This window comes from Micrasema longulum, unplaced genomic scaffold (assembly GCF_059751315.1).
Source record: "Micrasema longulum isolate JH-2025_06_02 unplaced genomic scaffold, ASM5975131v1 h1tg000528l, whole genome shotgun sequence".
NCBI classification, from domain to species: Eukaryota; Metazoa; Arthropoda; class Insecta; order Trichoptera; family Brachycentridae; genus Micrasema; species Micrasema longulum.
Window position 1 is genome coordinate 1 of NW_028277725.1, and position 17,957 is coordinate 17,957.

Below are 17,957 nucleotides of genomic sequence, written 5' to 3' on the forward strand. Positions count from 1 at the left end.
TATGTTGTAGTTGAAATTAAATTTTATATTTGTCTTTATTTTATTCTTTTTCATCTTTAATTCCTCTAGATTGAGCATTTTTGTTTTTCTATATAAATCTGTGGTTCTAGTGTATTTATTAAATTTAAATGTTACTTTTAATGCTTCGTTCATTGTTCTTTGTATTGATTCTTGCATTTATTTACTACATTGCGACCATATTATTGATCCATATACAAAGTGTGGAAGTATAAAAGCATTGTATATGATTAATTTTGTACTTTTATCAAAGACTTCTGTTCTTCTCATTTTTCCAATAATTAAACCTAGTTTTTTTATAACTGCTTTGATATGTTTTGTCCACGCTAATTTTTCATACTTAAATCCACACAGATATATATATATCTGTGTGGATTTATATATATATATATATACATAAATGGCGGCCTTCGTGGTGTAGTGGCCAAGACGCTTGACTCACCCACGAAAGGTTCCGGGTTCGATTCCCGGTGAGAACACAAAAATTAAAAATGTGATTTTTCTCAAGCCTGGGTGTTAAGTGATGTATTTCACCACTGTAATTGGGCCTCCTGGCCTGTTGTGGTGCAAAAATAATAAAAAAAATAAAAAATAATAATAATAATAATAGTAAGAAAAAAAAGAAAACAACATTATATTATTAGTACAGCTCACATACTTAACTACTGTGCAGACATTAGGTCAAGTAACAAGCTACTGTCAGCTCCCGGTGGCCCAACATCCGCACAAATGCCAAATATACGAGCATATGACATGTATTCATAGAGACACTGTGTGGATACAAATACAAAACATAAAATGCAAAAATAATAATAAATAAACAAGTCTACTGCTTTGGAAGTTAGAATATGGAAGTTGCTAATAAAGTACAAGGTTAATATAAAGTTTATATTTGAAGCACTAACTTTGTGGATATTCATTATAATAAAATAAATAAAACAACTTTGTTTTTAACCACTAATTTTTATTTTTTACGGACCGGTTTCAAAGCAAACAATCTTCTTTGTCAAGGTTTACGTAACTAATGAATTGATTCCTTTTTATTTTATTTCTATCATGTTCACTAAATACTACACGTACTACTTCACATTAGTGGTTAAAAACAAAGTTGTTTTATTTATTTTATTACAAGGTTAATATTTACTTCAAAGGGAATTTTCAGTTTATCCAAATGTTTGATGACGGGCTAATTTCCACCTACGTAAGTTATTTATATCAATTTTTTTTTTCTGACAAATGTATTATATGATGAAATAAGGGCCTTTGGATTTTCAAAGTGTTTACTCATTCGAATTATGAAACCTAACATGCTCAATGCTTTGGAGGTAATTTTATTGATATGCGATTCAAAAAGTAGTTTTGAGTCTAAAACAATCACAAGATCTTTAATTTCGTGCTTTCTCATTAGTACATTATTGTTTAGTTTGTAATCAAAATTAAGAATTGTTCTTTTCCTTGTGAATGTAATACAGACACATTTATTTATATTCAAAAACAGTTTATTTTCAATACAATAGTCAGTTAGACGATTAAGATCGTTTTGAATCATGAGGCAATCTTCAAGTTGATTGTAATACTCCAGCAAATATTGTTAGAGGTAGACTATATTTGCTTTAACAGAGTTTACTATTTGGTAACTGCATATTACATTAATTCGCGACTTAATTTTACTACATTTGAATGCATGGTAATTTATATTTGTATTGAATCGTACTGATGTTTATTTAGTCGTAAAAATATCATTTGAACAAACGTGACAGACACACAAAAAAAAAGTTAATTGTTATCTTTATTATTTAATCTTCATACTTAGACTTAGGGATTTTCATGAGCATTTTGTTCAATCTGAAAAGATTACAGACAACAGGCAAAATTAGCAGTTCACAGTGGAGTCCTCAAGTCGAAGTATTTAAGTGAATTATGGAATTAGAGAAACAAAGACAAAAGTTGGCTGAATGCTGTCGAAATGCCATCTCTTAGACTAATGTATAGATTATCGTACACGATAAGTGCATAAATGTCGAGATACATGCATGATTTTTCTCAAGCTTGGGTGTCCGTGATGTTTTGATGCTTTACCACTGTAATTGGGCCTCCTAGCCTATTGTTGTGAGATATATATATATATTTTTTTAAATGTTAGGCTGAAATTAGTATTACCGACAAAATCACAAAAAGGGGGCTGCTTTGGGCGTGAAAAGCGGCCGGAAAGCAAATAAACGACTTAAAAGATTTACGATGCGAATGTTGACGTATGCAGAAAACAAGGCAGATCTAAAACGACATGGCATACCCAAATCCAGAAAATACCTATTTTAAGATGGGCATGCCGAAAGTTGTAATAATAGGCGTGCGTGTAGGAAAAGATGTGTGAATATAGGAAAGCGAGATTAAAGTGGCATTCTATCCCCTAAGGAAGAACGGCGTGATGGTTTTGCCTCGGTGTTGTTTTTTTTTTAAAGGAAATATCTGCGTTCTAATTATTTTTATTATTTTTTTTTATTCATAAATTTCATAAAAAGTACGTGTTTTTGTAAAATTCTAAACATATCTACTTTTACACATCTAGTAAATGTTATCACTGTAACTCTCCAAAAAAAGAGACTAACTCTTGTGCTTGGAGAGTGACATACACTGTTTTAGTTGTTTATTTACAGGAGTTAATATAATTTCAAATACGAGTACACGAGAAAGAAAAATAAAAACATAGGATATATAAAGAAAAAACATAAAACAATAATACATTCATACTAATTCAAATTTAATGTTGTTTTTACACGATGTCAAAAAATTTCTTTAGATTAACTTTAAATTTATTTATTGATTTATTATTTTTAATAGTTCATTGGGAAGATTATTATAATTTTTTACACCTTTGAAGACAAAGCTATTTTGACCATGACTTGTATGTAATTTAGGAATTTTAATACTTTGTTGGTATCTGAGTGACTTATTCATCTCAAATTCCTTTATTTTTTCTTCTTTATAAATTTGTATAATAGAATTTATTTTATAAAGAGTTTACTGAATAAATCTTAAATATTTTAAATAGACTTTCCGTATTGAATGTTGAGGGTTTCTTTAAAATTACTTTAATAATTAATCTTTGTACTATTTTAAGAGGGTTTAATATATTGACATATGCACCACCCCATCCTACAGTACCATATTGTAACAAAGATTGTACAATTGAGTAATAAGCTATTTTTAAATGATTGATTTTTAAAATATTCCTTAATCTAATAATTTATCCAAATATTTCGTTTTTAGAGTGGGATTTGAACCTCGGACCTCTGATCCGTGATTCCGCAGACTAAACGCGGGACCACAACCCGATTAAAATTTTTGTTTTGTTCATATTTCTTACTGATATTATTCAACTTTTTAAGACAGACATGCCAAACTACGTGGTAATCAGCGTTTAATGGTTTTGTGACGTGGTTTGTGACGTGGTTTTCTATCTAGGAAAAGGCGTAATGGTTTATTTGTTTAGTTTACAGAACTCAAAACTAGTTCATTCCACGGATAACCGATCTCAACGCCTACCGTTTTAAACCACGCTCGAACTGCCCACAATTGGATAAATTTTGATTGACCATTATTGGGAAAACAGTAATCTAGTACTTTCAGGGATTTGTCCGCAGCGGACAAGGGGATTATGAGGACGCATGAACGTGGTCAGACTCGCTGTACTAGGACAGGACATGACATATTGGGAAATAAATAAAGGTTGACACACCTCTACACTGTATGGACTAGTAATGTGCACATGGATTTTTAATCCAATGACTGTTACTCATCACCACAACCAATCATTCGTATTATTCAGATTTAAAAAAAAAATATTAATGCTAATTTTTGTAGAAGCAATATTAAATTTTACTTTGGTGGAAAAGTTCATTAGCACAGGATGTTTTTTATAAGAGTGATACAATGTTAAATTGAAACAAAAGAAGATGATATTTGTTAAAATAAGTTATTTTTATAGCTTTTAAAATAATGAAAACATTTAGAGCATCTGTCGGACTAATTTTTGGCTTCCTTTTCTCTAATCCAGCGTTATTATATTTATATATTTATTTATATTATTTATATTTATTTCAAATGCTTCAATAGTTATTTGTTGATATTTTTCTATCGACATAGGAAATAATCCGATGGCGTCCACCAAATGATCAGAACCATTTATGGGAATAAAATTGTCACATAATTATTACGCAGTAGAGTCAAGGTTGATTTATAAAGTATTATATTATAAAGTAAATTTCTACAATTTGCAAGCGTTGTTCGGGTGTAAGTAAAATTGTTAACTCAAGTATTGTTACAGAGCCCGAATGTAAAAACAAACTATCTTTAGTTTAGCAAGAGGTTAGGCATTTACGGGACTTATTACCTGTCATAAGCTGGTTTAAGTGATTAGTTTACCTACTGTGTAACATTCACCGCTCTGCGTCTATGTTTAAACATTTTCATTTCCCTATTTCTACAGTCTATTTATTATTTTGTGGAGTAAAATAGCAGAGACGTTTTCCCTCTCTGTTGCAATGAATGTCAATTTCGATAATTGCTTAGGGAGTGGAATTCAGCCTAGTCCATAAACATTTGGAAAAACTGAAAATTCTGAAAAAAATATTCATAAAGTAATTTCGGGCATTGCCTTGTTAAGTTACCCACAATTATAAAGGGGGAATATGGGTGTTAAACACACGCAGAGTGGTAAATGTTACACAGTATGTAAAGTGATAGCTCAAAACAGCCAATGGTTATAAAATGCTGATTGCCCAGATGCGGTGGTACGAGATCACTGTTTATGTTATAGTTTTTATTTTTTGATTTTCAAACAAGTTTTTTTCCACATTACATTTTGTTGTATCCTAACTGAACACAAAGCTTTTGGTCTTATGAAGTTTGGGATACGTTATAATTCTATGATATAGGAATACGTTAATAAAGAAATAAGCAATCAAATATGTAAATAAACAAATCAATAACTAATTAATCAAATGAGCCCTGTAAATGCTCAGCTCCCCATATTACATTTTGGAAAATGTTTTCTTTTTCTTTTGCAATTAATTTCAATTTCATTTTGTTTTTATAAATAAAAAAATAGTTTTCATTTCGAGGTCGTGAATCGATTAATAGGCAAAAATTATTCGGTTAAAAGTTTTGACTAACCGGTTGTATTTGTAAACAATTTTGCGCATCACTAGAAAGAAAGGAAACTACAAGGGGATGATGAGACGTGTCGTAGTTATGATTGCGGAAAAAATACGTACATCGTATTTTTTATACACTCTTTCATTTTATTTTATTTTATTTGGGAAACCAACAGTTCGACATACATATTTATAGTAAACAACAGATATATTGCATAAACTCAGAATCAATAGCAGGTTTCCACAAATTGTACAAAGTTAATAAAGAAAACATAATACATATATACTTTAAACATGTAAAAATTAAACCATGTATATTTTTAAATGATGAAAGAAGATACATATTTTTAAAAAAAATGAACAGTTGTAAATGGGTTATGGTTAGGACAGGGATGCATGAAAAGAGGATAAGGAGGGGAAGGGAGATGAACATATTAATAATTATAGTTTATATCAAGAAGGGGCAAATCGTGAAATAAGAGATTAAGCACAGCTTACCATTATATTTGACTTTCGATAATGGTGTTACATTTTTTTTTATTTTTTATATTTATTATAAATGACCATCGGCGTTTATATCTTCCTAAACAAAAAATAACTATCAATTGCGCCCAGCGCTCGGCCCGTTCTCAGTGAACGATGAGACTAGCCTCAGCCACATACAAAAGAGTAGACTATATTTTACGACTTTAACCAAGTCGCGTTTTTTTAGTACTTAAACAAGCTTGCAGGTTTCAAATATTATTTGAAGATTCTCTATTTAGAAACTAGTATTTCGAACATTAATTCCGAAGAACTATTTTTATTTGATAGGATATCGTTGACATATTATATATCACAAAGGACATGTGGCGTTCGCGGTGGCCGTTTTTATCATTATTAATTTTAAAAAGAATCGGCTAGTATCCATTGTTGACAGTTACTGCTGAATAGCATTGTAATATTTGTAAATAAACTTTTGAAGTTGTTATTAAAAAAGTGAGAAATAAAGCCACTTAAGTCTATAGCGTGGTAAATAATAATTGTTATTTGAGTTGATTTTTACAGAACCACAGAAAAAATTGTCATTTGTAATTTAATTATTTACATATTATGTGCTTATACAGGGTGTTCTTTAAACCCTGTCACATCCAAAACCACGATGATCAGTATGGGCAAGAGGACATATAAGCATATTTAAAAATATATTTAGAGCAAAGAAATTTAAAAAAATATATATATTTAAAAAAAAAACTATTGTTGCTTACTTCTGCAGGGGAGAAGCGAGAGAAGCGCGGACGGGCGGTTGTCGGCCTATCAGACACCCCCCCCCTTCGTTTCCCCCCTGCAGAAGTAAGCAACCATTTGCTTTTTTTGACATATTAAAAAAAAAAGAAATCGTTCTAAAAAAAATTTTTAATGTGCCAATGCGTCTTCTTGCTCATACTGATCATTGTGGTTTCGGATGTGACAAGGTTTAATGAACACCCTGTATGTAGGTACAAATAAATGAACATTTTTTGTAAATAACCTATAAAATAAATCACGGCTCGCCACCGCTATTAAGTTACACAGTGCATTTTAAGTGGCAATTTTAAATCTGACAAAGTGATATTTGTGTAGCCTATGTCTTTAAATTTTGTACTGTTCCCTGAAAAAGTCCTACGAAAAAAAAAACATTTTTTTGGTGGCATTTTGTAGGGTTAATTTAGGGTAATAATCTATGAATTAAGTGAGCTGTTTCGAGGGATTCATTTTGTCAATATTGTGAATATGTCGGTCAATCAATATTAACAAACCTAGTACTAATTCGGTCAGATGGCAGAATGGACCATCTGTCAGTTTGTCATGTTCAGGATAGCTGAAATAAGACTTTGACTCAATCACAATCTTAAGTATTTCAGCGTTTTGCTCAGTTTTTAATAATATTTTACCTTTTTAGTTTTTAACTAGACTAAACACTTTATATATATTTTAGTTTGCCATTTTAAAACGCCGCTCTTTCAAAATAGCTCCATAAAAAAGGGAAACGAAAATTAGATAAAATCAAACATTTTATAAAGCATCCGATAAAAACATGTACTTAAACATTTTACATTTCTAAAATCTCGGCTTGTTGCAGTTTACATCTCTTAAAATTCAGACCAAACTCAAATATATTGATAGTATTGGTACTTAAATAAAAACTAATTCTTTTATTCAAATTGTTTCTGATGATTTGACAATAATAGATTACATAAAAAAGTCATGAAGCAAAATTTGATTTATTAAAAAAAGAAAGAAATACAAGTTTTTTAAATTATACATATTTCATGGCATTTTCCTAAAATTCTTTTTTTAAATTATGTCATCAATAATGAATAAAAAAATGTAAAATATATAATTTCATATTATAGTTTTTAATTCAAGAAGAAATTTCCGTTGTAAATATTTCATTTCTGCAGTATGATTTCCAAGTTTATGTTATTATCAGTCTTTCGACAGCGTTTATATGGACTGGGACTCATACTGACTCGATATGGTTAATACGAGTCCTGTCGAATTAAATCAAATTTGAGAAGGATGTCCGTAATAATAATAAAAATAATAACAATAATAATGGTTTATTAACAAAAATTACAATTTATGTATCTACTACATAGGTAATAGACTTCTTATCTAAGATAATGGAACGAACTAATGATAATTAAATAAGTGTTTTTTATTTATTTATTTTACAGAAACAAACAGTCGACAATGATATAATAACATAAAAAAGATACGGTTTAAGGACAGACCAGCGAAGGTTCTAAATAAAAATCACACATATTAAATTGTGGTGCAACAAAAGGGTGTGTTTATGTGTATTTGTATTTGTATGTGAGTAAGTGTATAGGTGTGTTTGTGTGTATGTATGTGGGAGTAAGTGCTCAGGTGTGTGTAAATGTGAGCATCATTAAATAGCAAGTGGGATCGTATCGCAGCCAGAAAGAATCAGTTTTTATTTATTTTTAAATAAATTAAGGGGCGTGTTAAATATAGATGAAAAAAAGCATTTTAGTTAGAAAAGAGTGTTGTGCATAGTTAGTGTTACAGGCTGGCAGATGGAATAAATACTTATTTATTGTCACGCGAAAGGGGATATGAAGATTGATTTTGGAGAATAGGTTAAAAGAGTCTACTTTATTATTTAATAATTTAATAATTTACATAAATAGCATAATTCAGATATAGTGCGTCTGTTTTCAAGGATGAAAAATCCATTTTGTTTAGCAGATTGGCTGTAAGTGCAAAGCGTTTTATTTAATCTTATAATCTAGGTATTAATGTTTTTGAAGTCCATCGTAATACGTATATCTATGCATTTACATATATTTATTCAGACGGCTGACGCTTTTGACAAAGTATTAAATAATTTTAAAAAACAATTACAATAAAACAAAACACCTGAACATATAAAAAATATATTCATGAAATAAAATCAGCAGAAAATAAGGAAATAATAACGAAAGTTAAATATGAAATTATAACACAGGTATGGAGAAAATTAACAATAAATAAAGGGTTGAAATAAAAAAATATTGAAGTAACCGAGGCGATGTATCATAATTGTAACGTTGTAAAAAACAAGTCCAACGTTCCTTTTCTTGAAGGACTACATTTTTGAAATGTGTGGTCGCCTCTCTTTGAGTCCTTGCGCGACAATTGGACTGTTCGTCTCGAGTTTTTAAATGGAAAGAAATCTCTTTCTTATGCACGGATATCGTATGGATGAGTAACTACCGCGGCCGTCAGATGGCGCTAAATCAGGCAACTTAGAATTATAATCCAGTACTAAAATGCTTTTAAAACGAGGTACGTTGGACTTATTTTTTACAACGTTACAATACCTCCTCTCTCAAAAAAACAAAGTTGGACTTGTTTTTTACAACGTTACAATGGTAAGTGTTTGTAAGTACTTTATTTGGTTATCTGCATTATTCTTCTTAATTTAAAAAAAAAATGCTTATTGATTTTTGATAATCTATCTCTATAATGTCGCCCACCTGGGACCAAATAATTTATTTCAACCTACTCTGACCGTTACAATGGCTTTAAATACTAAAACAAGTATAAAACTTAGTACCTACATTTTTATAATTTAGGAAAGAAGTGATTAAAACGGAATGATTTTAATTGGTATAAAGATAAATTAAATAAATCTAAGTTTCCATGATTGTTTGCTAACATGTGGAACCGCGGAATAGGTGAGTATTTGGCATAGTTTGAACTATGCAAATCAACAGCAAAAGAAGTATTTTGTCTCGTCCCACGCTGTCTCACATAAAAATTCACACAATTTAAAAATTCAAGACTGTCAAAAACATTATTTAATAACTTAGCACTAAATCTGAAATTTCCCTTCTATCACTAATACATATTAATTTTATTGGCTTATGAACCTTTATTGACTTGTTCAGCTAATCACTTAAAACACCTTGCGATACTTATCATTTTGACTATGCTTAAACATACCATTTCTTTATCCTTTCAGTTGATCGTAAGGTAAAAGAGCTAAACCTAAATGTAAGTTTGTGTGGTCAAATTATTTCACCTAGTAGGGTCAAAGCACCAATGAATGACCGTTTAGGGTTCAGCTTGTAGTGAAATCCACATTAAAGGTACAAATTTCATTATTTAAGCGTACAAAATTAAAGAAAACAATAAAAAACACATTAATTTTTCTAAGTAGTTTTACCTTTTTATTGAAATACGAGTATTACAATTATAATTAATATTACTCTAAAAAATAGCAGAATCACCAGTGAATGACCACTACTACACCAGATAAAATAATACTCAGATTTAGTTACATCATAACATTATAAAACACCCTAACACATTAGAATATGGGTATATTCAAAGAATTGCATAAGAAAAAGCATAAAATAAAACACTTACCACACCTTTCCTTATAAAAACACTATCAATCTCAGAACAATAACGGGAAGACGCACTGTTACCTTTTGACAACTCACAGTTCAAATTTGATCAATTAATGGTTTGAAGTTCAATCGATGATACTTACGATTTTTTTACGTTAGAATCCGAAATTCGGCGTGGAGGTGTCGCGTGCGGTAGGGTAGGGTGATAAAATGGAGGGAGAGGAAAGTAAGTGACGTGATCTTATGACGTCACGCGTTACTAATGAAAAACGCCACTGTCTTTACTGAGATTGCCAGCGAGGCATAGACGACAGGTAAACAATAAATGAAATTTTATTTAGTTCTTTAGACATCTCAACAGGCACTGAGAACTATTTAGAAATCTTTGAAATGAGTCCGCGAGGACATAACGAGTCGGTGAGAGAAAATAAAAATCATTAATATTTTGAGTTTGTCCAAATTTTGGTAGACAAGGACTGGAATCAACTACCTGAGAGCTGTTAATATTAACATATTACAATAGAGATGAAGAACATTTTAGAAAGGTAATTTAGAAGTCTAGGCATCTACAGGGATCACAACATTTCATTGGCTGGTTTAATAGAAATGTATTTAGTATAAATAAGAACGCGGACGCTAATAAAGTTAAAAAAAGTATTTGCTCGTGTTGTGTTATGGTGTTTATTATTATAATATAAAAGAAAACTTGCCCTGATATTCATAATTTAAAAGAAGTAGGTACATTAGTTGTAAAAGAGTTACACATTCCCTTCAATTCTCAAACTCTTGATAAATCATCTAATTTTTTAAGCTATCCGTGTTATAAGTATTTGTTAAACCACTTTCGAAAAAAAAGATTCAAGGCAAAGTAATTATTATTACTTGAACAAAATTATTCGATTGTTAAATTTTATTTACTTAAATAGCATAAAAATAGTAATGATAAGTAGAAAAATATACAAAAAATGTAAATATGTATATGGAATATTGAAAAAATATTGTGTAGGAAAATGATATAAATGCCCTAACCTCGAAACTCGAAGATACAGGGTCGATAATGTATCTGTAATCGATGGTGTGATGAATGAGCACGAAACACAAGCAGCAAATAAATTTAGTAATATTAGGAAGAACACAAACGGGTACTTTGATTTTCAGGTTAAGCCTCTGAATGGTTAAATTTTGACAGGGGTGAACCGTGTATGGAAGCGATTATGCGCAGCTTACCATTATATTTGACTGACCATAATAATGTTTTACTGTAACTTTATTTACAGAAAAACACATACATAATTACTATTTATTTTTACTCATTTCCACCGTTTGTATTTTTATCCTAATATAAATACATGCGGTGAGCCAAGAAACTAGCCAATTATTCCAGCTTATTTTTTCATACAAATAAGTATACTATATTTCGAATTTCTTAACCCTAGTGCGGGTTTTTTCTCCTAGATTAAACTTGCAGATTACACAAATTATTCGAAGATTCTTGATTTGGAAAACGGTATTTCAAATATTATTTATAATGAGCTATTTTTCTTTGAGATGGTACTTTTGACATAAGACCATAATTACTTTCATGCGTCATATTGCAGGACATATGGCGCTCGACGCGGCCGTTTTTAGCACTATTAATTTCTATAACAATTCGGCCAGTTGACATTTCAATTGAATACCTAATATCGACTGAATTCACAGAGCTTTAAAAAAAAAAACATTTATGCATTATTTATTAAAGTAATGGATAATAATATGTCTATATAATATAATATATCACGAAGTTACTTCGTTTGAGTTGATTTCATGGATGAGAGTTGTTTCACACAGAACCATAAAAAAATATCAATTTATAGTATATATTACTTACATTATATTATGTACCTTCTATGTAGGTACAAATGTATGATTTTTTATAGCTTACCTGTAAATAAAATCAAAATTCGCCACTGGATTTTGATAAATTATAAATAAGGTTTTTCGCGTGTGTATACATTTCAAAGCCTGTATGCAACACACTCCTCTTATATCCATGACATTTAAGCATGATGTCGTTTTCTTCTTGTATCGCCAGCTAGCGTAGGAGTTATGAATAATAATAATAATGAAAAATAGTAGTCTGTTAAATAACTAATTAATTAAAAGAATGGCCTGATCATCCACTGCACTGTTAAAGTAATAAGGAGCAATTAATTAACCATTACCCGGCTCGGGGGTACAATGAGTGAAAATTAGAAAAATGTAAGTCTAATAAAGCTCCCTTAATCTATTCACCTTAAGGGGATGTTTTACACTGGAAGGGGCTGTTTAATCAAGCTCTACTATTGTCATCGTAAAATGCTGCCTGACGATATTTTAAGAACATTAGTATTCTTACAACCGAATCAAATCCTGGGTGGAAAATTATTTTAAGAGTAAGTAATTCTAAATATTTTTTTCTATTTTTATATTCAAAAAGTTTCATATTTTTAACTAATTGAAATGAAATATATGTTGGTAAATATTTGTGCACAACTACTTATTGACTTTTTTACGTCTACCGGTTTCGAGAGGTATCCGTCTCTTCGTCGGGACATTGATTACACTAACAGCAAATCACACTACACACCTCCACCATAGTATTTGCACAAATATATAAAACCAACGTGCTCATGCGACTCATGCTTTTAGAAGCCGCCACCAACGTGCAATGATTATAATGAAAAATGTTTAATATTGTGGGATAGTTGAAAAGGTGTATAGTGGCATTTATATACACAGAAATATTATATTTTTAATTAATATACTTAATAAAATACTTTTTATGCAGTATTTATTATTTAATAATATTAATCATCATCATCCCCCTTTCCACACTCAGTGGTTCATAAGGCACTGCATTGGTTAACCCTGTCGGGAATCAAACCCAGGACACTAAGAATGTTATGCTAACGCGTCAACCACTACGCAACGAGGCGGACTTATCACGATTTTCTTGTTCATGATTTTTACCTGAGAGCAGCCATTGAGTCGAAAACACTGGTCAAGGGTTCTGGTTCTATTTTACAAACATGACTGTATTCTTCATCCGCCCGGACTGTTGATGCTTATAATGATTTTTAATGATACAGTCATATTTATTTAACAATCTTATAATAACAAACATAAAAAAATCAACAGTACTTTGAGTTGGTCCAAATTTTTGTAGACAGGGATTGGATTTTATCCCCCTAGGGAGTAATCATGATTAAGAAATACCAGGTGAAAAAATATTTTTTAGAGTTGCGTTGCGTTGCTCAGTATGTGCGTAAAAAATTCAATCAGATGAATCTCACTCACATCAATAAAGGTTTCAGTTCTTTAACTTCACAAAAATCGGCAGACGGAAGCATCCAAGAAATATGGATGTTCAATCCACACTGTGTAAAGTGGGAACTTAAACCAGCTAATGACAAGTCATAAACCCTATCAATGCCTAGAATTGCATATTACTTTCTCTAAAATGTTCTCCATCTGTAATATTTTAATCTTTATAACTCAATAATATAAATAATTTTAATTGAGTTATTTCTTCACGCGCCATTTAAAATTACAATAAAAACATCAATGCAAAATTATACAATATGTTTTGATCTCAAGTCACCGGCCGTTGTCATATTAAAATATATTTAAAAAATATGTGCAAACGTTAAAAAGAGGGGGGGGGTCCATAAGTAATTTATTTTTAAATGTGTATTTTAGTAATCTCTTATACACTATTTTTCAAAGAGGAAGTTCGGCGCAACTGGAAATTAGATTATATATATATATATATTATGCGCGGTCCGTTCATAGAACGCATGGAACCATTGGTTCCCCTAAATTTAGACAGATAATATTTATAAAATAGCACGTTAAATAAATTAATTATCAGGCATAATATCTTACAACTTATAATATTAGAAATCAAACACTGATTTGAGCCTACTGAACACTTTATTTTATTTTTACAAATATAAAAAAAAACATTTTTATGACAATTGTTTCGCCTTGTTAGGGCATTTTCAAACGAATTTTTCAATTCGCCTTGTTAGGGCACATTATTATTTTGTGGTATTAGGAATACACAACAAAATGAAGAATTTGATTCAAACATTACATCAATATAATGTTGATTTGATCTAAAAAAAAGTTTATCATCTACCACATATGTTGATTTTTCCGGTTCAAATAATGACCAATTCTTTTTCGTTGAAAAGTCATGTTTTTAATTAGATAACATCTATTTTCGTTTCACTGCATTTTAGTCAAATAAAATAATATGCCACAAAATACTTCGCAGTTATTTATTAAAGTATGTATTATAGTAAAGTTGGTTGATTTGTTATTACATTTTATTACTAGATTTGTAAAATTATTGTTACTATTTCTAATTATATGTGTATAATATTTAGTTTGTCTTTAATTTCTTAAGGGCAGTGTATATTATTATGTACCAATTATTTTTATATTTATTCCTTACTTAATAAAAAACCCCACCGCACGCCCCCGACATATATGTATATACTCACACATACACGTAAATATACATTTTATAATAAGAGATACATAAATAAGAAAAAGAAAACATTTAGCAAAATAAATATTTAAAAAAAGCTAAAGATATACTAGCATAAAAATATAAATAAATGCATTTGTAAATAAATTACCTTAAATCAATACTATTACTCAATGGGAGAAAGGAAAAAAGAGGAAAGTGGAAAGGAGGAGAGATTAAGGAAGAGAATGGAGATGTTTCTTCAGACTTGATTTAAACAGAGATACTGTAGTAAAATCTTTGATGGTGTATGAGAGATGATTCCATATATATATTATTATATTTATAATATTTAGGAAACATCCAGTCCAATTACATAGTTTTATAGTATACTAAATTAGTCTTAACTCTAATGGATTAGTGAAGTTCCCATTTTATATTACATGCTAAGGTTGTCAATTTACTATTTTTATTTTTTCAAGTACAATAATATTACAAGGTACAAAAACATATGTGAAATTAGTTTAAAAATTAAAATCAAAGTTAAAAAAATATGTTTCTAGTTAGTATTTACATAAATGGAAATAATATTGAAAAGAAAAAAACTCACTATACTCGTAAGTAAAAATAAAAATAAATAAGAATAAAAAAACATGCTCAAATGCAAAAAATAATATTTTCAAAAAGGAAAAATATGTATACTTATATATGTTGAGGATTAGTTATTAAGAATTTTTTCGTCAACATTCTGTATATTGAACATGTGTTTGTGTACATTTTGCGAACTCGCCAGCACTAGATAATATCATGATAAGATGAAATGAGAATGTATGTTTATAAACCAATGTTTTTGACCCATCGCTTAATACCCTTACATTGAATATATATAATTATATTTTACTATAAAGAATCGCAGACGAACGCAGGAGCGCCTGTTTATATTTTGTAACCATATCGTTAGCGACAAACAAAACAATAGTTGCCTCCGTCACACTCAGAGAGACAGAGATTATTTTTACTATGCGTTTGCGCCGTGCGATGTCACACCATGCGCTTATTCACAGATACTACACAAGCGCAATGTGTAAATGTATTGTTCGCGCCAGCTCTTCCTAACATACCAGTTCCTGTTTCAGTCCGCTCGGTCGATAAATCAGGTGTCCTAGTTACCGACTCCCGCCTCCTGGAATCATGGTCAATGAAAACCCTCGCAAATTTTCTGCATCGCGTAAAAGTCAAGCTTTAAGTCTTTGGTTTTAAACCAAATAGAAATTTATTTGTTTTCTTACCAGTAAGGACATAAAACTCGAGATACCTATATATTATTATACGCAGGTACTCGTACTTAAAGAATTCTCATCATCATTAAAATTTGATCCGCACCTGATGGTGCACATGGCACCGTATTGTCAAACTAAATGCTAGTTAAAGGCTAGCTAGGAAACTAAAGACCTTATACCTTAACCAAAATCCTATCTATCTATCCTCGCCTCTGTTGTATACAGCATGATTTGGTCTGACACGTTTTGTATATCCGAATTATGTTTCCAATAATCATGTGTTCATTGTACTATACGACATTTCTTAGGCATCCAGATGTTTACTAACTGAGGTGGATATGTTCTCATCATCACTATGGCAGCATCATCTGCATGGCCTGTGATGTTAATGACCTTATCTCCCTTAGTAGATTCACTACTTTTTTTTATACTTAAAAGCGTTTTTTAAAATATATTTATTCTGCTTGTGTAAGAGAAGGTTTTAGGCGTATATATTGTTGTTGTATATTTAGTTATAAAGGTGCTTAACTTACTTTGTTTCTTTGTTGTTCTCAATATGTGTTATTTTCGTAATGTTAATATTATTTATGTCCCGTCCTGAGTTGTTGTAACTCCTGAGAATGTTATTTAACTTATTATACTTGTAAAATACTTTGTGTTATATGATTTATAAAAAAATAAAATATTTAAAAAAATGAAGTAAAAGATAAATTTCCTCGAGCGATTGCGAAGATACACTACAGATCCCCCCACCATCAAGTTTTGATGTAAGTACATCGGTTTGTACTGACGGTCTAGTACCCCTCGATACGGATATCTACGCATTAGAAGTGATAAATCAAAATTCCATTAATTAAGATTTATTTAAATTTTTAATCGTTCTGAAGTTGGCACTTTTTTTTTTAAAAGCCTATTCAAAACACGAGAGAGAAATAAGTAAATTTTGAAGTCGAATTGAATTCTGACATAACTCTCAGTTTTGAAAACGAACGCCTAGATGCACAGATAATGTGACTATATTCTGCCCTATTAGCATATAAGAGCATCTATGCGTAAAATATTACATACTCGTATTATTACTATATTAGTAATTGTCAAAAGTCGTATTACTTTTTTTTATTTAATCCAATATATTATAATACAAATACATAGTTTACAAAAAAAAAAATATTCAATATGTATATTCAATATCATTTCCTTTATGGATGTAGCCACTCCTCTGGCCTACGGGCACGTTCCGGAGTATCAGTGTATTATTTATTTTATGTATAATGGTACATAGGTACTTTCACATCAATTGTCAAGTTATATCAAAATATTATAGGCGTAAAAATTCAAAAGAAATATAAAAAAAGATTAAAAAATATACCAACATGAATAAAATGAGAAAGAACTTTCTAAATATAATTCAAGATCAATATTTAACTCAAGTTCAAGCGAGCATTTTTCTTGAATTGGTGAAGTTTATAATTGCTTTTGAAGTGGTCACTTTTTATCACAGAAGCCTATTTAAAAAATAAATAAGAACTATTTTTAATGTTAATGGTGTAACGAACGCGGAGTAAATTTTTAAGGTCATTCATTGGTTGGATTCGATCAGTTTATTTACTTATACTTTTACATTGTTTGTATTCTATTTTTTATTCAGATTAATGTTCCCTCACTGGGGTGTCCCGTGCCGAGGGAAACATTTTACAAAATGTGAAACATGCCTTAAATGAGTTATTTAACAAAGTTAACATAATAATAATAGTAAAAATACGTAATCAATCTAATCAACCTGATTATCACTAACATAATAAATAAAATAAACTAAAAAAATCATAAAAAACATAACCAATTTATACAGACCAATAGAACAAATTTCATAAACAGTACACACATTTTACCTATTTGGCTTGATTCACTCATCGATCCGTGCGCAACCCACCTCCACTATCCATTTCTTAATAGCAATTTTATATTGTGAGAACTTACTCATTATCCATATGAATATGACACATTTCTGATTATTGTAGGCAACTGAAATGGCTCAAAATTAGACAGCGGAGAGACTATCACTCCCTCTCACTTCTGTTCAATGTACTTCATAGTCCTAACGCTCCTATATACCTGCGTGAAAAAT